The sequence below is a fragment of the Rhinopithecus roxellana genome, chromosome 5 (genome assembly GCF_007565055.1).
Source record: "Rhinopithecus roxellana isolate Shanxi Qingling chromosome 5, ASM756505v1, whole genome shotgun sequence".
Classification (NCBI taxonomy): Eukaryota; Metazoa; Chordata; class Mammalia; order Primates; family Cercopithecidae; genus Rhinopithecus; species Rhinopithecus roxellana.
This window is the reverse complement of record NC_044553.1, coordinates 129,376,908-129,399,036: the sequence shown is the minus strand read 5'-3', so window position 1 is coordinate 129,399,036 and position 22,129 is coordinate 129,376,908. Positions and strand designations below refer to the sequence as shown.

Genomic DNA, 22,129 nt, shown 5'->3' with positions numbered 1-22,129 from the left:
ACCCGCCTGCCCTGTCCTTCCAGGGTTGGGTGGCAGGGAGGGCCAAGGGTGTCCCGCGTCCGTGATGGGTCAGTGTTTCCAGCAAGTGGGTCTGTGGAGAAAGAGCATACCTGAGCCGGCGCACCCTACTGCCTTCATGAGGTTCTGCTTGGACACCTGTCCTACTCCTGTCCCCCCAGATGGTGACCTCAGAGGAAGACTTGCGTTGAGCCCAATGGCCCTGGGCCAGTGTCCGTCAACCAGGTGCCAGCCCCTGGTGCGCTGAAGCTCAGGCCCTTCCCCGTGCCCTGGCCTCCTGCACTGAGCTGTGGTGAGCCCATCCAGGTCCTGATGGATTCATGCGCGGGGAGGGTTGTGCCCTGGGTTGGGTCGGTGATAAGAACCTTATATTTTCTTGAAGAGAGGTGATGACTTAAAAATCATGCTCAATAGGATTACGCTGAGGCCCAGTCTAGGTGAGAATTTTGGAAGAGGACACTGGGATCCAGAGGCCCCTGACAGAGCCACTGTATTTTGGGCTACACACTTAGAGGCCCTGAAGGGCATCTGGAGGGAGCCCAAGCCTGGCTCTGAGCTCCTCCATGAGGCAGTCCAGGCTCCCTGTGTGGGCATATACTGGGGCTCTGGTTCCCTAGGGGCAGGGCATGTGGATGGCTCCTCCCTGACCTGCATTCTCCCCTGTGTCTTTCAGTGAGCTCTTCCACCCAGGCATGGCCCTGGCATTGACTGGCATAGGTGAGTGGATCCTGCTGGGGTCATGGGCCATGAGCCAGGCTGGTGGAGTCACCAAGGGTCAGCCTTTGGGACAGGAGGGTTTCCTTAGGGAATCGACCTGACCTGAATCCCCACTGAGGAGGGCTGGGTTCTCCAGGAGGGCGGCTTCCTTGGGAATCTGACCCAAGGGGGATATCTTCTCTAAAGCCTTGCAGCGGTGATGGTGGTCCAGGCAGCAAAGGGCAGTGCCCAGCTGAGACTCAGTGTGCAGGTCTGGCCTTGAGGACTGCCCAGGCCACATGAGGGTGTCCATAGGAGCTCCAGGGCACCACAGGGGTCACACAGGATCTCTCCTTCCCCAGAGAGGGGTGAGCAATCAAGCCCATGGGGTCAGGCCTTTGGAGATTCAAGGAGTGGGCCCCAACTATGACCCTGAATGGGACTGAGCCTTTGAGCAATGGGCCATCCCAGTGGTGCCTCTGAGCCTAGTGGGGGGCAATGCAGCTTCAAGGGGGTTGGGTCAAGGCTGAGCTCTGGCTGGTGCTTGGTAGTGCTGCAGGCTGGCCCTGGGACTCACTGGCTTTGGGCAAAAGGGCCAGCCTGCATCCTGCTGGGGGCCACCCCTTCCCCGTGGGCAACTAGTGGAAAGGTGGCATCCTTAGGTGGGAAGGCCCACTGTCAAGGGTCCTGTCCTGGAAATTTGCCTCCCAGGCTTCTTCTGATCCACAGACTCACCTCCAGGATGGTGGGGTCTTGAGCCTGAGGAAAGGAGAAGATACCATGTGTTCCCCGATTGGCCGAATGTGGCTCGGCTCTGTGTTTGGGAGGTGTGTAGGGCATGGATGGGGACCCGTCGGAGAACACATGTGGCCCGGGGCCCCAGGTTGCGATTTCCCATGCACACTTGGAGAGAACGCTGGGTGGGTGCCCTCCACTCCCAGGCACAGGCTCTGCAACTACCAGGTCTGCAGTGGCATGTGTTTTCCAGGTCAGCCTCCTTGGTTGGCCATGAGCAGGTTGGTTGCCCTGGTCTGTGCCCAGCGGTCTCGGAGTGGCCCAGGGGTCCTGCGGGGGAGCTGATGTGGGTAGTGGAGGTGCTTGTGGGGCCTGCAATAGAGCACAGCCCAGGTGTCTTGTGCGAGCTCGGTAACCCACCTGCCCTGTCCTAGGGTGCGGTGATGGGGAGGGCCAAGGGTCCCATGTGTCCGTAATGGGTCAGTGTTCCCATCACGTGGGTCCACGGAGGGAGAGCATGCATGAGCCAGCACCCCCCACCACCATCCCCCTATGGAGGCGTGAGGCCATGTTTGGACGCATGTCCTCCTGTCCCCCAGACGGTGAGCCTGGAGGAAGACTTGCCTTGGGTCCACTGTCCCCGGGCCAATGTCCATCAACCAGGTGCCCAGTCCCCAGTGCGCTGAAGCTCGGCCCACCCTTGCACTCTGGTCTCCTGCACTGAGCTGTGGTGAGCACATCCAGGTCCCACTGGATGTTTGTGTCGGGAGGGGGGTGCCCTGGGTTGGGTCAATGATGAGAACCTTATATTGTTCTGAAGAGAGGTGATGACTTAAAAATCATGCTCAATAGGATTACGCTGAGGCCCAGCCTAGGTGAGAATTTTGGAAGAGGACACTGGGATCCCTGGCAGGAGGGATTTGGGGCTGGAGACCTGGAGGTCCTAAAGGGTATCTGCAGGGGCCCCAACCCTGTCTCTGCGCTCGTCTGTGAGGGAGCCCAGTTTCCCTGTGCGGGCTTGGTGTCAATGCTCTGGTTCCCTGAGGCGGGGCATGTGGGTGACTCATCCCTGAAGTTCCGTTCTCCCTTGTGTCTTTCAGTGAGCTCTTCCACCCAGGAGGACCCCTGGCCTTGAGCGGCATGGGTGAGTGGATCCTGCTGGGCTCATGGGCCGTGGACCAGGCCACATGGGGTCACTGAGGGTCAGCCTTCAGGACGGGAGGGATTCCTCAGGGAGCTAACCTGAATCCCCACTGGGGAGGGATTAGTTCTCCAGGAGGGCCGCTGCCTTGGGAATCTGACCCAAGGAGGACACCTTCCCTGAAGCGCTGCAGGAGTGACATTGGTCCAGGCAGGAAAGGGTTCCATTAGTCCCATGCAGGGCAGCTCCCAGCCGAGACTGGGTGCTAGGGTCTGGCCTTGAGGACTGCCCAGGCCACATGAGGCTGGGTCCCAGGCTGCTATTTCCAGTGTGTGCTTGGAGAGGGAGCCTGGGTAGGCCCCCTCCCCGTGCAGGGGCAGGCTGTGCGTCTGCCAGGTCTGCAGCAGTGCCTGCCTTCAGGGCCAGCCTCCTTGGTGGGCCTGAGCTGGATAGTGGCCTTGGCCCCACCCAGGGGTCATAGTGCAGCCCTGGAATTGCAGGGGAGCCACCATGGGGAGTGGAGGTGCTCCAGGGGCCTGCAGTAGGGCACAGCCTGGGCATCTTGCCCAAGCCCAGTGACCAGCCTGCCCTGTTTTCCAGGGTTCAGTGGCAGGGAAGACCAAGGGTCCCCCACGTCCATGACCAATACTCTTTCACATGGATCCCATCACCTGGGTCCATGGAGGGACAGCACGTGTGAGCTAGCACCCCCTGCCTCCTTTCCCGCATGAAGGCATGAGGTTCTGTTCAGACACTTTCCCCTGTCCCTCAGATGGTGACCCTGAAGGAGGACTTGCATTGGGTCCAATGGCCCAGGGCCAGTGTCTGTCAGCCAGGTGCCCAGCCCCTGGCGCACTGAAGTTTGGGCCCTTCCTGGCTCTCTGGTCTCTTGCACTGAGCTGTGGTGAGCCCATCTGGGTCCTGCTGGATGCATGTGTGGGGAGGGGCGTGCCCTGGGTTGGGTCAATGATGAGAACCTTATATTGTCCTGAAGAGAGGTGATGACTTAAAAATCATGCTCAACAGGATTACGCTGAGGCCCAGCCTAGGTGAGAATGTTGGAAGAGGATACTGGGATCCTGAGATCCCTGGCAGAGCTACTATATTTTGGGATGGAGATCTGGCGACCCTGAAAGGCACCTGGGGGGCCCGACCCTGTCTCTACGCTCCTCTGTGAGGCAGCCCAGGCTCCCTGTGCAGGCTTGCTGTTGGCACTGTGGTTCCCTGGGGTGGGACACATTGGTGGCAGCTCCCTGAGCCCCATGCTCCCTTTGTGTCTTTCAGTGAGCTCTTCCACCCAGGAGGGCCCCCTGGCATTGACTGGCATAGGTGAGTGGATCCAACTGGCATCATGGGCCATGGGCCAGGCCGCGAGGGGTTGCCAAGGGTCAGCCTTCGGGAAAGAAGGGTTTCCTCAGGGAGCTAACCTGAATCCCCACTGGGAAGAGTTGGGTTCTCCAGGAGGGTGGCTTCCTGGGGAACAGGAACCAAGGAGGATGCCTTCCCTGAAGCCCTGCAGGGGTGATGGTGGTCCAGGCAGAAAAGGGTTCCTTCAGTTCTACCCAGGGCAGCTCCCAGCTGAGTCTCGGGGCTTGCATCTGGACTGTCCTGACTGTATGTGGGGACTACAGGGGTTCTGGGGTGCCTTGGGGGTCACACAGGAGCTCTGTGTCCCTGGAGAAAGGTAAAGGTGGGTGATCAGACTCATGGAGTTGAGCTGTGGAGATTCAAGGATCACACCTGACACATGGCCCTGAATGGAACTCACCCTGTTGAGCAATGGGCCAACCCATGGGCCTCTTCGAGCCTGAAGGGGGCGGTGCTGTTTCACTGGGGTTAGATCAAGGCTGAGCTCTGGCCGGTGCCTGGTGGTGCTGCAGTCCAGCCCTTGGACTCATGGGCTTTGGGCCGAGGGGGCATCCCGCATCCCACTGAAAGTCACCGCTTCCCTGTGGCTGGAAGTTATCCCTTCCCAGTAGGCTAGTGTCGGGAAGGGTGGCATCCTGAAGTGGGAAGGCCCGCTATTGAGGGTCTGGTCCTGGCAATTTGCTGCCCATGCTACTTCTGAACCATGAAGACACCTCCAGTGTGGTGGGGTCCTGGGCCTGAGGAAAGGAGAAGACACCGTTCTCCCTGATTAGTCCAGTGTGGCCAGGCTGTGTGTTTGCGAGGTGTGAGGGCATGGATGGAGACTCACCAGAGAAAGCACATGGCCCTGGGACCCCAGGTTGTGATTTCCAGTACATGCTTGGATACAGCACGTGGGTGGGTGCCCACCATGCACAGGGACTGGCTATGTGACTGCCAGCTCTGCAGCAGCCTCAGGCATCCAGGCCAGCCTCCTTGGTTGACCATGAACTGGTTGGTGGCCCTGGCCTGTGCCCGGTAGTCCTGGGGTGACCCTGGTGTCATGCAGGGGAGCTGGCATGTGTAGTGGAGGTGTTTGTGTGGCCTGCAGTAGGGTGCAGCCCTGGCTTGTATCCTGAGCCCAGTGACCTGCCTGTCCTGTCATTTCAGGGTTCAGTGGCGGAGAGAGCATCGGGTGCCCTGCGTCTGTGACGGGCCAGTATTCCACATGGATCTCATCACATGGTCCATGGAAGGCGAGCATCCCTGAGCTGGCACACCCCACCTTCTGCCCGCATGGAGGGGTGAGGTTGTGTTTGGACACTTGTCCTCTTCCTGTTCCTCGAGATGGTGACCCCAGATGAGGACTTGTGTTGGGCCCACTGTCCCCGGGCCAGTGTCCCTCAGCCAGGTGCCTAACCCCTGTTGCACCGAAGCTCGGGCCCTTCCTGTCACCTTCGTCTCCTGCATTGAGCTTGGGTGAGCCCATCCAGGTGCCATTGGATGCCTAAGCAGAGAGGAGGTGCCCTGGGTTGGGTCGATGATGAGAACTTTATGTTGTTCTGAAGAGAGGTGATGACTTAAAAATCATGCTCAATAGGATTACGCTGAGGCCCAGCCTAGGTGAGAATTTTGGAAGAGGACACTAGAATCCTGAGGTCCCTGGCAGGGCCACTGTATTTTAGGCTGGAGACCTCGAGGCCCTAAAGGGCATCTCATGCAGGAGCCCAGCCCTGTCTGTGCTCCTCCATTAGGCACACCAGGTTTCGTGTGTGAGCTTGGTGTCTGTACTCAGCTTCACTGGGGGTGGGACACGTTGGTGGCTCCTTCCTAAGCCCCATTATCCTTGGTGTCTTTCAGTGAGCTCTTCCGCCCAGCAGACCCCTAGGATTGACCAGCATAGGTGAGTGGATACTGCTGGTGTCATGCGCCATGAGCCAAGCCGTGGGCAGTCCCCGAGGGTCAGCCCTCAGGCCACCTGGGTTTCCTCAGGAACTGACCTGAATCCACTGGGGATGTGTCCTCCAGCAGGGAGGCTTCCTTGGGAATTGGACACAAGGCAGAGGCCTTCTCTGAAGCTCTGCGGGGTGGCAGTGGTTCAGGCAGGAAAGGGTTTTCTCAGTCCCACGCAGAGCAGTGCCCAGCTCAGACTTGGTGCTCGGGTCAGGCCTCTAAGATGTCCAGGACACATGAGGGGGGCAACAAGGGCTCCAAGGCACCACGGACATCTCATGAGGGCTCTCCAACCCCGGAGAAGGGTGGGCGATTCAGTCCGTGGGGTCGGGCCACGGAGATTCATGGATTGCAGCAAACCCATGACCCTCAATGGGACCGACCCTATAAGCAGTGGACCCTCCCAGTGGCACCTCTTTGAGCCATGTGAGGGGCGGTGCTGTTTCTCTGAGGTTGGGTCAAGACTAGCTGTGGCCAGTGCCTGATGGTGGTCCAGTCTGTCTCTGGGACTCATGGGCTTTGGGCCAAGGCTGTAGCCCGTATCCCACTGGGGGTCACCCCTTCCTTGTGGGCAAGTGGCGGTAATGGTGGCCTCCTGAGGTGGGAAGATCCACAGTGGAAGGACCTTTCCTGGAAAGGTCCAGTCTGCTTCTCAGCCATTAGGACAACTCCAGGGGTCGGGGTCTTAGGCCCAAAGAAAGGAGAAGACACCATATGTCTCCCAGTGGCCCCACTCTGTGTGTGGGAGGTATTGTATGGGGCATGGATTGGGACCCACTAGAGAAAGCTTGTGGCCCTGGAGCCCCAGGCTGCAATTTCCAGTGGACCTTGAGGAAAGGAGGGTGGGTGCCCTCCATGCACAGGGCAGGCTGTGCAACTGCCAGGTAGGCAGCAGCATGTGGTGTCCGGGCCAGTGTCCTTGGTTCACCGTGAGCTGGTTGGTGTCCATGGCCCCTGCCCAGGGGTCCAGGTGCTACCTGGGGTTGTGCAGGGGAGCTGGTGTGGGCAATGGAGGTGCTCGAGGGGCCTGCAGTAGGGCACAGCCCAGGCGTCTTGCCTGAACCCAGGAACCCACCTGCCCTGTCCTTCCATGGTTCAGTGGCTGGGAGGGCAGGGGTCCCCCCATCCATGACACATCAGTGTTTCCCATGGATCCCATCACATGGGTCCACAGAGAGAGAGAGCATGTGTGAGCTGGCACCCCCCACCCCCTTCCCCGTGTGGAGGCCTGAGCCCCTGGTTGGACACATGTCCTCCTGTCCCCCTCGATGGTGACTGCAAAGGAAGACTTGCTTTGGGACCACTGGCCCCAGACCAGTGTCCATCAGCCAAGTGTCCAGCCCTTGGTGCACTTAAGCTCAAGCCCTTCCTGGTGCCCTGGTCTCCTGCCCTGAGCTGTGGTGAGCACATCTGGGTCCAGCTGGATGCATGTGTGGGGAGGAGGGTGCCCTGGGTTGGGTCGATGATGAGAACCTTATATTGTCCTGAAGAGAGGTGATGACTTAAAAATCATGCTTAATAGGATTATGCTGAGGCCCGGCCTAGGTGAGAATTTTGGAAGAGGATGCTGAGATGCCAAGGTCTCTGGCAAGGCCGCTGTATTTTTGGGCTGGAGACCTGGAGTCCCTGAAGTTCATCTTGGGGTGCCCAACCCTATCTCTGCGCTCCTCTGTGAGGCAGCCCAGGCTCCCTGTGCGGCCTTGGTGTCGGCCCTCTAGTTCCCTGGGGTTGAGGCACACTGGAGGCTCCTCCTTCCTGAGCCCCTGTTCTCCCCTGTGTCTGTGTCTTTTAGTGAGCTCTTCTGCCCAGGGCGACCCCTGGCCTTAAGTGGGATAGGTAAGTGGATCCTGCTGGGGTCATGGACCATGAGCCAGGTCGCTTTGGATCACTGAGGGTCACCCTTCAGGCCACGAGGGATTCCTCAGGGAGCCCATCTGAAACCCACCAGGGATGGATGATTTCTCCAGGAGGACAGCTTCCTTAGAAAATGGTCCCAAGAAGGATGCCTTCCCTGAAGCCGTGCAGAGATGACAGAGGTCCAAGCAGGAGAGGGTTCCTTCAACTCAATGCAGTGCATGTCCTAGCTGAGACTCAGTGCACAAGTCAGGCTTGGAGGGCTTTCCAGGCCACATGAGGGGGGTCCACAGGGTCTCTGGGGGCAACGAGTGTTATGCGGGAGCTCTCCGTCCCCGAGGCTTGCAAAGGGGCAGGGTGTGGGTGATCGGGCTTATGGCGTCAGTCCGTGAAGATTCAAGGATCCGGCCCAACCCATGGCCCTGATGGGACTGACCTGTGGAGCAATGGGCCATCCCCGTGGTGCCTCCTTGAGCCTGGTGGGGGCGGTGTGGCCTCAGTGGGTTTGGGTCAAGACTGAGCTCTGGCCTTCACCTGGTGGTGCTGCATGCTGGCCCTGGGAATCGTGGGCTTTGGGCCAAGGGTGCAGCCTGCGTCCAGCTAAAGGTCATCCCTCCCCGAAGTGGAGTGGCCAGAAGGATGGCAACCTGTGGTGGAAAGCACACTGTCCAGGGTCCTGTGCCAGCAATTTGCTGCTGAGGCTGCTTCTAAGTCATGGGATCACCTCCAGGGTGGCGGGGTCTTGAGCCGAAGGAAAGGCGAGGACATCATGTGTCCCTGATTGATTGAGCATGGCCCGGCTCTGCATTTGGAGGTATGCGGTGCATGAATGGGGACCCATCAGAGAAGGCATGTGGCCCTGGGGCTCCAGGATACAATTTCTGGTGTGAGCTTGTAGAGGGTGTCTGCCGTGGCACGTGGCATTCAGGTCAGCCTACTTGGTTTGCTGTGAGCTGGTCGGTGGTCCCGGCCCTGCCCAGTGGTCCCGTTGTGGCACAGTCATGCAGGGGAGCTGGTGTGGGCAGCGGAAGTGTTCCAGGAGCCTGCAATAGGGTGCATCCTGGGCATCTTGCTCAAATCCTGTGACCTGCCTGCCCTGTCCTTTCAGGTTTCTGTGGTAAGGAGGGCCAAGGGTTCCCCGCGTTCTTGACCGTCACTGCTTATAGGGATCCCATCTCTTGAGTCCATGGAGGGAGAGCGTGTGTTAGCCAGCACCCCCTGCCCACTTTTGTGCATGGAAGTGTGAGGCCGTGTCTCTACACCTGTCCCCCACCCCTCCAGATGGTGACCCCAGAGGAAGACGTGCGTTGGGTCTGCTGGCCCCAGGCCAGTGTCTCTCAGCCAGGTGCTCATCCCCTGGTGAGCTGAAGCTCAGGCCCTTCCTGGCACCCTGGTCTCCTGCACTGAGCTGTGGTGAGCACATCTGGGTCCCTCTGGATACATGTGCAAGGAGGGGGTGTACTGGGCTGGGTCAATGATGAGAACTTTAAATTGTCCTGAAGAGAGGTGATGACTTAAAAATCATGCTCAATAGGATTACGCTGAGGCCCAGCCTAGGTGAGAATTTTGGAAGAGGATGCTGGGATCCCGAGCTCCCTGGCATGGCCGCTGTATTTTAGGCAGAAGACCTTGAGGCTCTGAACGGCATCTCTGGGGGGCCCAACCCTGTCTCTGCGCTCCTCCTTGAGGCACCCCAGGTTCCCTGTGTGGGCTTGGGCTCCGGTTCCCTGAACCCCCATTCTCCCTTGTGTCTTTCAGTGAGCTCGTCTGGCTAGGTGGGGCCCCCAGGCATTGACTGGCATAGGTGAGTGGTCCTGCTGGGGTCATGGGTCATCAGCAGCGAGGGGTCACCGAGGGTCAGCCTTTGAGACAGGAGAGTTTCCACAGGCAGCCAACCTGAATCCGCACCATGGAGGGGTGGGTTGGTCCTCCAAGAGGGCTGCTTTTCTGGGAATCAGACCCAAGGAGGATGCCTTCCCTGCAGCCCTGTGGGGATGACGGCGGTCCAGGCAGGAAAGGGTTCCTTCAGTCTCACGTAGGGGAGCTCCCAGCTGAGTCTCAGTGCATTGGTCTGGCCTTGACCACTGACCAGGCCACATGAGGGGGGCCACAGGAGCTTCAGGATGCCGTGGGGTCACACAGGATCTCTCCATCCCCGGAGAAAGGTGGGCATAGGGCCCATGGATTCAAGCTGCAGATTCAAGAATTGCATACAAATTATTGCCCTGAATGGGACCAACCCTGTTGTGCAATGTGCCATCCCAGGGCGCCTCTTTGAGCCTGAAGGGGGCGGTGCTGTTTCCCTAGGTTTGGGTCAAGGCTGAGCTCTGGCCGGTGCCTGGTGGTGCTGCAGTCCAGTCATGGACTCGTTAGTTTTAGGCCAAGGGGTCAGCTGTGTGTCTAAAGGATCCCCTGTGCTGGGGGTCTCCCCTTTCCTGTGGCTGGAAGTCACTACTTCCCCATTGGCAAGTGTCTGGAAGGGTGGCCTCCTGAGGTGGAAGGCCTGCTGTCAAGGGTCTTGTCCCTAGAATATGCCGCCTATGCCGCTTCTGAGCCGTGGGGTCACTTCCAGGGTAGCAGGTCTTGGGCCCAAGGAAAGGAGAAGTCACCATGTGTCCCCGATTAGCTGAGTGTGGCCCTGCTCTGTTTAGTAGGTGTGTGGGTCATGGATGGGGACCCACCAGAGAAAGCATGTGGCCCTGGGACCCCAGGTTGTGATTTCCAGTTCATGCTGGGATAGGGCGCTTGGGTGGGTGCCCACAGTGCACAGGGATAGGCTATGTGACTTGCAGGTCTGCAGCAGCATCTGGCACCCGGGCCAGCCTCCTTGGTTGGCTGTGAGCTGAATGGTAGCCCTGGCCTGTGCCCAGTACATCTGGTATGACCCTGGGGTCCTGTAGGGGAGCCAGCATGGGCAATGGAGGTGCTCATGGGACCTGCAGTGGGACACAACCGGGACCTCTTGCCCGAGCCCAGTGACCCGCCTGCCCTGTCTTTCCAGGGTTCGGTGGCTGAGAGAGCATTGGGTGCCCTGAGTCCGTGATGGGCCAGTGTTCCGCATGCATCCATCACATGGGTCCATGGAGGATGAGCATGCCCTCAGCTGACACACCCCACCTTCTGCCCCCATGGAGGGGTGAAGTTGTGTTTGCACACCTGTCCTACTGTTTCCCCAGATGTTGAGCCCGGAGGAAGACTTTGCACTGGGCCCAATGGCCCCAGGTCAGCGTCCGACAGCCAGGTGCCCAGCCTCTGCTGCACTGAAGATCAGGCCCTTCCTGGCATCCTGGTTTCCTGCATTGAGCTGTGGTGAGCACATCTGGATCCTGCTGGATGCATGTGCGGGGAGGGAGTTGCCCTGGGTTGGGTCGATGATGAGAACCTTATATTGTCCTGAAGAGAGGTGATGACTTAAAAATCATGCTCAATAGGATTACGCTGAGGCCCAGTCTAGGTGAGAGTTTTGGAAGAGGATGCTGGGATCCCGAGGTCCCCAGGAGAGCCCCTATATTTTTGGCTGGAGACCTGGAGGATGTGAAGGGCATCTTTGGGGTGCCCGACCCTGTCTCTGCGCTCCTCCATGAGGCAGCCTGGGCTCCCTGTGCGGGCTTTGTGTCGGCCCTCCAGTTCCCCAGGTTGAGGCACATGGGAAGCTCCTTTCTGAGCCCCGTTCTCCCCTTGTGTCTTTCAGTGAGCTCTTCCACATAGGAGGGCCCCCTGGCATTGACTGGCATAGGTGAGTGGCTGGTGTCATGGGCCTTGAGCCAGGCCGTGAGGGGTTGCCAAGGGTCAGCCTTCAGGAAACAAGGGTTTCCGCAGGGAGCCAACCTGAATCCCCACTGGGAAGAGATGGGTTCTCCAGGAGGGTGGCTTCCTGGGGAACAGGAACCAAGGAGGATGCCTTCCCTGAAGCCCTGCATGGGTGACAGTGGTCCAGGCAGGAAAGGGTTCCTTCAGTTCCACCCAGGGCAGCTCCCAGCTGAGTCTCAGTGCTCGCGTCTGGACTCGAGGACTGTCCTGGCCGTATGAGGGGGGCCACAGGAGCTCTGGGGTGCCATAGGGATCCCACAGGTGCTCTCTGTCCCTGGACAAAGGTGGGTGATCGGGCCCATGGAGTTGAGCTGTTGAGATTCAAGGATCGCACCTGACACATGGCGCTGAATGGGCCCCCCCAGTTAAGGAATGGGCCTTCCCATGGGCCTCTTCAAGCCTGAAGGGGGTCGGTGCTGTTTCACTGGGATTACGTCAAGGCTGAGCTCTGGCTGGCACCTGGTGGTGCTGCAGTCCAGCCCTTGGACTCGTGGGCTTTGGGCCAAGGGTGCAGCCTGCATCCCGCTGGAAGTCACCCCTTCCCTGTGGCTGGAAGTTATCCCTTCCCAGTGGGCTAGTGTCAGGAAGGGTGGCCTCCTGAAGTGGGAAGGCCCACTGTTGAGGGTCTGGTCCTGGAAATGTGCTGCCCATGCTGCTTCTGAGCCATGGAGTCACCAGTGTGGTAGGGTCTTGGGTCCGAGGAAAGGAGAAGACACCGTTCTCCCTGATTAGTCCAGTGTGGCCAGGCTGTGTGTTTGTGAGGTGTGAGGGGCATGGATGGAGACCCACCAGAGAAAGCATGTGGCCCTGGGACCCCAGGTTGTGATTTCCAGTACATGCTTGGATACAGCACGTGGGTGGGTGCCCACCATGCACAGGGACTGGCTATGCGACTGCCAGCTCTGCAGCAGCCTCAGGCATCCAGGCCAGCCTCCTTGGTTGACCATGAACTGGTTGGTGGCCCTGGCCTGTGCCCGGTAGTCCTGGGGTGACCCTGGTGTCATGCAGGGGAGCTGGCATGTGTAGTGGAGGTGTTTGTGTGGCCTGCAGTAGGGTGCAGCCCTGGCTTGTATCCTGAGCCCAGTGACCTGCCTGTCCTGTCGTTTCAGGGTTCAGTGGTGGAGAGAGCATCGGGTGCCCTGCGTCTGTGACGGGCCAATATTCCACATGGATCTCATCACATGGTCCATGGAAGGTGAGCATCCCTGAGCTGGCACACCCCACCTTCTGCCCGCATGGAGGGGTGAGGTTGTGTTTGGACACCTGTCCTCTTTCTGTTCTTCGAGATGATGACCCCAGAGGAGGACTCGTGTTGGACGCACTGTCCCCGGGCCAGTGTCCCTCAGCCAGGTGCCTAGGCCCTATTGCACTGTAGCTTGGGCCCTTCCTGTCACCTTGGTCTCCTGCATTGAGCTTTGGTGAGCCCATCTGGGTGCCACTGGATGCCTAAGCAGGGAGGGGGGTGCCCTGGGTTGGGTCGATGATGAAAGCCTTATATTGTCCTGAAGAGAGGTGATGACTTAAAAATCATGCTCAATAGGATTACGCTGAGGCCCAGCCTAGGTGAGAATTTTGGAAGAGGATGCTGGGATCCCTAGGTCCCCAACAGGGCCACTGTATTTTGGGCTGGAGACCTGGAGTCCTTGAAGGGCACCTAGATGGGGCCCAAACCTGTCTCTACATTCCTCCGTGAGGCAGTCCAGGCTCTCTGTGTAAGCTTCGTGTCAGTACTCAGATTCCCCTGGGTGGTGCATGTGGGTGGCTCATCCCTGAGCCCCTTTTCTCCCCTTGTGTCTTTCAGTGAACTCTTTCACCCAGGAGGACCCCTGGCCTCGAGCGGCATAGGTGAGTGAACCCTGCTGGGCTCATGGGCCGTGGACCAGGCCACATGGTGTCATTGAGGATCAGCCTTCAGGACGGGAGGGATTCCTCAGGGAGCCAACCTGAATCCCCACTGGGGAGGGATTAGTTCTCCAGGAGGGCCGCTGCCTTGGGAATCTGACCCAAGGAGGACACCTTCCCTGAAGCGCTGCAGGAGTGACATTGGTCCAGGCAGGAAAGGGTTCCATTAGTCCCATGCAGGGCAGCTCCCAGCCGAGACTCGGTGCTAGGGTCTGGCCTTGAGGACTGCCCAGGCCACATGAGGGTGGCCCCAGGCTGTGATTTTCAGTGTGTGCTTGGAAAGGGAGTCTGTGCACCCTCCCCGTGCAGGGGCAGGCTGTGCGTCTGCCAGGTCTAGAGTGGCACCTAGCTTCAGAGCAAGCCTCCTTGGTTTGCCAGGGGTCACAATGCAGCCCAGGAAGTGCAGGGAAGCCAGCTTGGACAGTGGAGGTGCTCCAGGGGCCTGCAGTAGGGCACAGCCTGGGCATCTTGCTTGAGCCTAGTTACTTGGCTGTCCTGTCCTTCCAGGGTTCAGTGGTGGGGAGGTATAAGGGTTCCCTGGGTCCATGACTGTCCCTATTTCACATGGGTCCCATCGCATGAGTCCATGGAGGTAGAGCATGTGTAGCCAGCAGCCCCTCCCCGCTTTCCTGCATGGAATCTTAAGGCCCTATTTGGACACCTTTCCCCTGTCCCTCCAGATGGTGAGCACAGAGGAAGAACTGCGTTGAGCCCTTTGGCCCTGGACCAGTGTCTGTCAACCACGTGCTCAGCCTCCCGTGAGCTAAAGCTTAGGTCCGTCCTGTCATCCTGGTCTCTGGCACTGAGGTATAGTGAGCCCATCCAGGTCCCTCTGGATGTGTGAGTGGGGATGGGGGTGTCCTGGGTTGGGTCGATGATGAGAACCTTATATTGTCCTGAAGAGAGGTGATGACTTAAAAATCATGCTCAATAGGATTACGCTGAGGCCCAACTTAGGTGAGAATTTTGAAAGAGGACACTGGGAATCACAAGGTCCTCGGCAGGACCACTGTATTTTAGGCTGGAGACCTGGAGGCCTTGAAGGGCATCTCATGGAGGGGTACCCAACCCTGTCTGTGCTCCTTCGTTGGACACACCAGGCTTCCTGTGTGGGGTTGGTGTCCGCACTCAGCTTCCCCGGGGGTGGGACACATTGGCGGCTCCTTCCTGAGTCAGATTCTCCTCGGTGTCTCTCAGTGAGCTCTTCCCACCAGCAGATACCCCTGGGATTGACTGGCATAGGTGAGTGGATACTGCTGGTGTCATGGGCCATGAGCCAAGCAGCATGGGGTCCCCGAGGGTCAGCCCTCAGGCCACCTGGGTTTCCTCAGGAGCCGATCTGAATCCTAACTGGGGATGTGTTCTCCAGGAGGGAGGCTTCCTTGGGAATTGGACACAAGGCAGAGGCCTTCTCTGAAGCTCTGCAGGGGTGGCAGTGGTCCACGCAGGAAAGGGTTTCCTCAGCCCCACGCAGGGCAGTGGAGCTAGGCAGTGCCCAGCTCAGACTTGGTGCTCAGGTCAGGCCTCTAGGATGGCCAGGCCACATGACGGGGGCCACAAGGGCTCTGGGGCACCATGGGCATCTCACGGGAGCTTTCCAACCCCAGAGAAGGGTGGGCAATTTGGCCCGTTGGGTCAGGCCATGGAGATTCAAGAATTGCACCAAACCCATGACCCTCAGTGGGACCGACCCTGTTAAGCAATGGGCCCTCCGAGTAGCACCCCTTTGAGCCATGTGGGGGTGGCGCTGTTTCTCTGAGGTAGGGTCAAGACTAGCTCCGGCCAGTCGCTGATGGTGGTGCAATCTAGCCATGGGACTCGTGGGCTTTGGGCCAAGGGTGCAGCCTGTGTCCTGCTGGGGGGTCACCCCTTCCTTGTGGGTGAGTGATGGGAAGGGTATCCTCCCAAGGTGGGAAAGCCTGCTGTGGAAGGAACTTTCCTGGAAATTTGCACTCCAGGCTGCTTCTGAGCCATGAGGTCATCTCCAGGGTGGCAGGGTCTTGGGCCCAAGGAAAGAAGAAGACACCGTATGTCTCCTGATTGGCTGAGTGTGGCCCCACTCTGTGTGTGGGAGGTGTTGTGTGGGGCATGGATTGGGACCCACCAGAGAAAGCTCGTGGCCCTGGAGCCCTAGGCTGCGATTTCCAGTGCACCTTGAGGAGAGGCCTGGGTGCTTGCCCTCCATGCACAGGGCAGGCTGTGCAACTTCCAGGTTGGCAGTGGCGCATGGCATCCAGGCCAGCGTCCTTGGTTCACTGTGAGCTGGCTGGTGTCCCTGACCCCTGCCCAGGGGTCCCGGTACCGCCCGGAGTCATGAGGGAAGCCAGCATGGGCAAGGGAGGTGCTTGAGAGGCCTGCAGTAGGGCACAGCCCGGGTGTCTTGCCCAAGCCCAGGAACCTGTTGGCCCTGTCCTTCCATGGTTCAGTGGCTGGGGGGCAAAGGGTCCCCCACGTCTGAGACACATCAGTGTTTCACATGGATCTCATCACATGGGTCCACAGAGAGAGAGCAAGCGTGAGCTGGCACCCTCCACCCCCTTCCCTGTCTGGAGACCTAAGCCCCTGGTTAGACACATGTCCTCCTCCTGTCCCCTCAGGTGGTGACCCCAGAGGAAGACTTGCCTTTGGGTCACTGGCCCCAGGCCGGTGGTCATCATCCAGATGCCCAACCTTGGTGCACTGAAGCTCAGGCCCTTCCTGGCGCCCTGGTCTCCTGCACTGAGCTGTGGTGAGCACATCTGGGTCCCACTGGATGCGTGTGTGGGGAGGGGGGTGCCCCGGGTTGGGTCGATGATGAGAACCTTATATTGTCCTGAAGAGAGGTGATGACTTAAAAATCATGCTCAACAGGATTACGCTGAGGCCCAGCCTGGGTGAGAATTTTGGAAGAGGACTCTGGGATCCCTTGGTCCCAGCAGGGCCACAGTATTTTGGACTGGAGACCTGGAGGTCCTGAAGGGCAACTCGGGGATGCCCAACCCTGTCTCTGCGCTCGTCCTTGAGGCAGCCCCGGCTCCCTGTGTGGGCTTGGCGTTGACCCTTCAGTTCCCCAGGGGTGGTGCATATTGGAGGCTCCTTCCTGATCCCCGGTTCTCCTGCATGTCTTTCAGTGAACTCTTCTGTCCACACGAGCCCCTGGCCTTGAGCGGGATAGGTAAGTGGATCCTGCTGGGGCCATGGGCCATGAGCCAGGCAGCTTTGAGTCACTGAGGGTCACCCTTCAGGCCAAGAGGGATTCCTCAGGGACCCAACCTGAAACCACCAGGGATGGATGGTTTCTCTAGGAGGGCAGCTTCCTTGAAAATCTGTCCCTAGAAGGACGCATCCCCTGGAGCTATGCAGAAATGATGGCGGTCTAGGCAGGAAAGGGTTCCTTCAACCCAATGCGGTACATGTCCTAGCTGAGACTCATTGCACGAGTCAGGCCTGAAGGACTTCCCAGGCCACATGAGGGGGTCTGCAGTATCTCCGGGGGCCACAGGTGTTATGCAGGAGCTCTTGGTGCCCGAGGCTTGTGGAGGGGTAGGGTGAGGATGATCAGGCTTATGGAGTCAGGCTGTGAAGATTCAAGGATTGGTCCCAACCCATGGCCCAAAATGGACCGACCCTGTTGAGCAATTGGCCATCCCAGCAGTGCCTCCTTGAGCCTGGTTGGGGCGGTGTGGCCTCAGTGGGGTTGGGTCAAGGCTGAGCTCTCGCATTCACCTCGTGGTGCTGGAGACTGGCCCTGGGAATCGTGGGCTTTGGGCCAAGGGTGCAGCCCGCATCCCTCTAAAGGTCATCCCTCATTGAAGTGGAGTGGCCAGAAGGGTGGGATCGTGTTGGGGAAGTCCCACTGTAAAGGGTCCTGTCCTGGCAATTTGCTGCCCAGGATGCTTCTGAGACACGGGGTCACCGCCAGGGTGGCGTGTTTTTGAGCCGAAAGAAAGGAGAGGACATCATGTGTGCCCTGATTGGCTGAGTGTGGCCTGGCTCTGTGTTTGGGAGGTGTGTGGTGCATGAATGGGGACCCACCAGAGAAGGCACATGGCCCTAGGGACCCAGGATGTGATTTCCTGTGTGAGCTTGTAGAGGTCACCTGGATGGGTGCATTCCATGCCCAGGGACAGGCTGTGTGAGTGCCAGGTCTGCAGTGGCACATGGCATCCAGGCCAGCCTCCTTGGTTTGCCATGAGCTGGTTGGCCCTGACCCATGCCCAGTGGTCCTGGTGAGGCCCTGGGGTCATGTGGGGGAACTGGTGTTGGCAGGGGAAGTGCTTTCCGGGCCTGCCATAGGATGTGGCCCATGGTAGGGTGCGGCCTGGGGGTTCTGGTCTGAGCACAGTGACCCACCTGCCCTGTCCTTGCAGTGTTCGGCGATGGGGAGGGTCAAGGGTCCCCTGCGTTCATGATGAGTCCATGTTCCCCACGGATCCCATCACATGGGTCCATGGAGGGCAAGGATGGGTGAGCTGGCACCCCCTGCACACTTCCCTGTGCGGAGTGGTAAGGCCGTTTGAACCCATGTCTTCCACCTGTCCCCTCAGATGGTGAGCCCCGAGGAAGAATTGCTTTGGGCCTCCTTGCCCCAGGCCAGTGTCCATTAGCCAGGTGCCCAGCCCCTGGTGCACTGAAGCTCAGACCCTTCTGGTGCCCTGGTCTCCTGCGCTGAGCTGTGGTGAGCCCATCTGGGTTCCTGTGATGCCTGTGCGGGGAGGGGGTTGCCCTGGGTTGGGTCGATGATGAGAACCTGATATTGTCTGAAGAGAGGTGATGACTTAAAAATCATGCTCAATAGGATTACGCTGAGGCCCAGCCTGGGTGAGAATTTTGGAAGAGGATGCTGGGAATTACGAGTTCCCCGGCAGGACCACTGTATTTTGAGCTGCAGACCTGGAGGCTCTGAGGGCATCTGGAGGGTGCCCAACCCTGTCTCTGCGCTCCTCCGTGGGGCAGCCCAGGCTCACTCTGTGGGCTTGGTGTCGGTCCTCCCCTTACCTGGGGGCAGGGTACTTTGGCGGCTCCTTCCTGAGCCCCCATTCTCCCCTGTGTCTTTCAGTGAGCTCTTCTGCCCAGCAGACCCCCTGGCAGTGACCAGCATAGGTGAGTGGATCCTGGTGGCATCATGGGTGATGAGTCAGGCTGCGTGGGGTCACCAAGTATTAGCCTTCAGGCAGGAGGGTTTCCTCAGGGAGTCGACCTGAATTTCCACTGTGGAGAGATGGGTTTGTCCTCCAGGAGGGTGGCTTCCTGGGGAATCAGACCCAATACGATGCCTTCCTGAAGCCTTGCAGGGGTGACAGTGGTCCAGTCTGGAAAGGGTTCCTCAGTCTCATGCAGGGCAGCTCCCAGGTGACACTTGGTGTGCGAGTCTTTCCTCGAAGACTGCCCAAGACAAATGAGTGGGACAGCAGAGGCTCTGGGATGGCACAGGGATCACACGGGGACTCTCCCTCCCCAGAGAGGGGTGGGCGATCAGGCCCATGGGGTCAGGTTGTGGAGATTCAAGAATCACGCCCCACTCATGGCACTAAATGCAAATGACCCTGTTGAGCAATGGGCCACCCCAGTGGCACCTCCATGAGCCTGGTGGGTGACAACTTGGCTTCAGCTGGTTGGGTCAAGGCTGAGCCATGGCTGGTGCTTTGTCGTGCTGCAGGCTGGCCCTGGGACTCATGGGCTTTGGGTCAAGGGTGCAGCCCGCCTGCTGCTGGGGGTCACCCCTTCTTCGAGGTCAGTGGTGGGAAGGGTCACGTCCTGAGGTTGGAAGCCCCCCTTATGAGGGACCTGTCCCGGGAATTTGTTGCCCAGGCTGTTCCTGAGCCATGGGGTCACCTCCAGGATGGTGGGGTCTTGGGCCCAAGGAAAGGAGAGGCCACCATGTAGCTCCTGATTGGCCAAGTGTGGCCCAGCTCTGTGTTTGACAGGGGGTCTGGGGTGTGCGTGAGGGCCCACCAGAGAAAGCACGTGGCATTTGACCCCAGGCTGCGATTGCTGGTGCATGCTTGGAGAGGGAGCCTGAGCGGGTGTCCTCCCTGTACAGGGGCAGGCTGTGGGACTGCCAGGTCGACAGCAGTGCCTGGCATCCGGGCCAGCCTCGTTAGTTGGCCGTAAGCCGGTTGATGACCTTGGACCCTGCTCAGGGGTTCTCTTGTGGTCCAGAGTTGTGTAGTGGAGCTAGCATGGGCAGTGGAGGTGCCACAGGGGCTGCTGTATGGCACAGCCTGGGCATCTTGCCTGAACCCAGTGACTCGCCTACCCTGTCCTTTGAGGGTTTGGTGGCGGAGAGGGCCAAGAGTTCCCTGGGTCCATGCCTGTCATTATTTCATATAGATCCCATCACATGGGTCCATGGAGGGAGAGCATGTGTAAGCCAGCACCCCTTCCTCCCTTTCCCGAACAGAGGCGTGCAGCCCTGTTTGGACACCTATCCCCTGTCCCTCCAGATGGTGACCCCAGAGGAAGACTTGCATTGTGCCTGCTGGCCCCAGGCCAGTGGCCGTGAGCCAGTTGCACAACCCCTGTTGAGCTGAAGCTCAGGCCTTCCTGGGACCTGGTCTCCTGCATTGAGCTTGGTGAGCACATCTTGGTCCTGCTGGATATGTGTGTGGGGAGGGGGTGCCCTGGGTTGGGTCGATGATGAGAACCTGATATTGTCTGAAGAGAGGTGATGACTTAAAAATCATGCTCAATAGGATTACGCTGAGGCCCAGCCTAGGGGAGAATTTTGGAAGAGGATGCTGGGAAACATGAGTTCCCTGTGAGGTCCACTATATTTTGGGCTGCAGACCTGGAGGCTCTGAGGGCATCTGGAGGGTGCCCAACCCTGTCTCTGCACTCCTCCGTGAGGCAGCCCAGGCTTACTATGTGAGCTTGGTGTCAGCACTCCTGTTACCCAGGTGCGGGGCCCTTTGGCGGCTCCTTCCTGAGCCCCCATTCTCCCCTGTGTCTTTCAGTGAGCTCTTGTGCCCAGCAGACTCCCTGGCATTGACCAGCATAGGTGAGTAGATCCTGATGGGGTCATGGCCCATGAGCCAGGCTATGTGGGGTCTCCAAGGGTCATCCTTTGGCCACAAGGGTTTCCTTAGGAGCTGAAGTGAATCCCCACCTGGGACGTGTTCTCCAGGAAGGCAGCTTTCTTAGGAATTGGACCCAAGGAGGATACCTTCCCTGAAGCCCTCCAGGGGTTGCGATCGTCCAGGCAGTAAAGGGTTTCCTCAACCCCATGCAGGGCAGCACCCGGCTGAGACTCAGTGCTCACGTCAGGCCTCTAGGATGGCCAGGCCACGTGAGGGGGACCACAAGGGCTCTGGGGTACCAAGGGGTTCTTGCAGGGGCTCTCCGACCTTGGAGAGGTGTGTGTGTGTGTGATTTGGCCCACGGGGTCAGGCTTCAGATTTTCAAGGATCTCTCTAAACCCATGGCCCTGAATGGGAGTGACCCTATTAAGCTATGGGCCATCCCAGTGGTGCATCTTTGAGCCAAGTGTGGGGTGGTGCTGTTTCCATGAGGTTAGGTCAAGACTAGCTCCAGTGACCCCATGATGGTACTGCAGTCTGGCCCTGGGACTCATGGGCTTTGGGCCAAGCATACAGCCCATGTCCCACTGGGGGTCATACCTTCCTTGTGGGCGAGTGGCGGGAAGGGTGTCCTCCTGAGGTGGGAAGGCCTGCTGTGGAAGGACCTGTCCAGGCTGCTTCTGAGCTACGGGGTCACCTACAGGGTGGTGGGGTCAAGGAAAGGAGAAGAAGACACCATGCATTCCCCGATTGGCTGAGTGTGGCCCCGCTCTGTGTATGGGAGGTGTTGTGTGAGGCATGGATGCGGATGTATGAGAGAACACACGAGGCCCTGAGTCCCCAGGCTGCAATTTCTGGTGTGGTGTGGAGTGGGGCCTGGGTGCTCGGCCTCCACACACAGGGGCAGACTATGCAACTGCCAGATGGGCAGAGGTGCATGGCATCCAGGGCAGCCTCCTTGGTTGGCTGTGAGATGGTAGGTGGCCCTGGCCCACACCCAGGGGGCCAGTACAGCCCTGGGGTCATGCGAGGCAACTGGAGTGGGCAGTGGAGTTCTCAAGGTGCCTGCAGATGGCCAGGGTGTCTTGCCTGAGCCCAGTGACCTGCCTGTCCTGTCCTTCCAGGGTTTGGTGGTGGGGAGGGCCAAGGTACCACCACGTCCATGACATGTCAGTGTTTCACATGGATCCCATCACATGGGTCCATGGTGGGAGAGCAATCATGAGCTGGCACCCCCCACCCCCTTCCCATGTGGAGGCGTGAGGTTCCATTTGGACACATGTACACATCCTGTCCCCCAGATGGTGAGATCAGAGGAAAACTTTCGTTGGGCCCGCTGTCCCGTGGCAAGTAGTCATCAGTCAGGTGCTCAGCCCTTGGTGCACTGAAGCTCAGACCTTTCCTGTCGCCCTGGTCTCCTGCACTGAGCTGTGGTGAGCACATCCGGGTCCCGCTGGATGCATGTGTGGGGAGGTGGTGCCCTGAGTTGGGTCAATGATGAGAACCTTATATTGTCCTGAAGAGAGATGATGACTTAAAAATCATGCTCAATAGGATTACGCTGAGGCCCAGCCTAGGTGAGAATTTTGGAAGAGGATGCTGGGATCCCAAGGTCCCCTGGCAGGGCCATTGTATTTTGGGCTGGAGTCCTTGAGGACCTGAAGGACACCTCCGG

At 59.0% G+C, this 22,129-nt stretch overlaps 13 non-coding genes across 13 annotated transcripts; all 13 read left to right on the top strand.

Annotated features, from left to right (window-relative positions):
• The first annotated feature begins 366 nt into the window (after nucleotides 1–366).
• Nucleotides 367–448, top strand: LOC115897893. Its single transcript, XR_004057670.1, has one exon. It is a non-coding gene; the product is annotated as a small nucleolar RNA SNORD115 (small nucleolar RNA).
• A 1,787-nt stretch (nucleotides 449–2,235) lies between these two features.
• On the top strand, nucleotides 2,236–2,317 carry LOC115897864. The gene has a single exon (XR_004057641.1). It is a non-coding gene; the product is annotated as a small nucleolar RNA SNORD115 (small nucleolar RNA).
• A 1,233-nt stretch (nucleotides 2,318–3,550) lies between these two features.
• LOC115897872 lies at nucleotides 3,551–3,632 on the top strand. Its single transcript, XR_004057649.1, has one exon. It is a non-coding gene; the product is annotated as a small nucleolar RNA SNORD115 (small nucleolar RNA).
• Nucleotides 3,633–5,471: 1,839 nt separating this feature from the next.
• LOC115897886 lies at nucleotides 5,472–5,553 on the top strand. Its single transcript, XR_004057663.1, has one exon. It is a non-coding gene; the product is annotated as a small nucleolar RNA SNORD115 (small nucleolar RNA).
• A 1,793-nt stretch (nucleotides 5,554–7,346) lies between these two features.
• LOC115897890 lies at nucleotides 7,347–7,428 on the top strand. The gene has a single exon (XR_004057667.1). It is a non-coding gene; the product is annotated as a small nucleolar RNA SNORD115 (small nucleolar RNA).
• Nucleotides 7,429–9,212: 1,784 nt separating this feature from the next.
• LOC115897876 lies at nucleotides 9,213–9,294 on the top strand. Its single transcript, XR_004057653.1, has one exon. It is a non-coding gene; the product is annotated as a small nucleolar RNA SNORD115 (small nucleolar RNA).
• Nucleotides 9,295–11,109: 1,815 nt separating this feature from the next.
• Nucleotides 11,110–11,191, top strand: LOC115897867. The gene has a single exon (XR_004057644.1). It is a non-coding gene; the product is annotated as a small nucleolar RNA SNORD115 (small nucleolar RNA).
• A 1,837-nt stretch (nucleotides 11,192–13,028) lies between these two features.
• Nucleotides 13,029–13,110, top strand: LOC115897888. Its single transcript, XR_004057665.1, has one exon. It is a non-coding gene; the product is annotated as a small nucleolar RNA SNORD115 (small nucleolar RNA).
• A 1,214-nt stretch (nucleotides 13,111–14,324) lies between these two features.
• LOC115897866 lies at nucleotides 14,325–14,406 on the top strand. The gene has a single exon (XR_004057643.1). It is a non-coding gene; the product is annotated as a small nucleolar RNA SNORD115 (small nucleolar RNA).
• Nucleotides 14,407–16,240: 1,834 nt separating this feature from the next.
• LOC115897878 lies at nucleotides 16,241–16,322 on the top strand. Its single transcript, XR_004057655.1, has one exon. It is a non-coding gene; the product is annotated as a small nucleolar RNA SNORD115 (small nucleolar RNA).
• Nucleotides 16,323–18,168: 1,846 nt separating this feature from the next.
• Nucleotides 18,169–18,249, top strand: LOC115897900. The gene has a single exon (XR_004057676.1). It is a non-coding gene; the product is annotated as a small nucleolar RNA SNORD115 (small nucleolar RNA).
• A 1,816-nt stretch (nucleotides 18,250–20,065) lies between these two features.
• On the top strand, nucleotides 20,066–20,146 carry LOC115897899. Its single transcript, XR_004057675.1, has one exon. It is a non-coding gene; the product is annotated as a small nucleolar RNA SNORD115 (small nucleolar RNA).
• A 1,796-nt stretch (nucleotides 20,147–21,942) lies between these two features.
• On the top strand, nucleotides 21,943–22,024 carry LOC115897862. The gene has a single exon (XR_004057639.1). It is a non-coding gene; the product is annotated as a small nucleolar RNA SNORD115 (small nucleolar RNA).
• The last annotated feature ends 105 nt before the right edge of the window (nucleotides 22,025–22,129 follow it).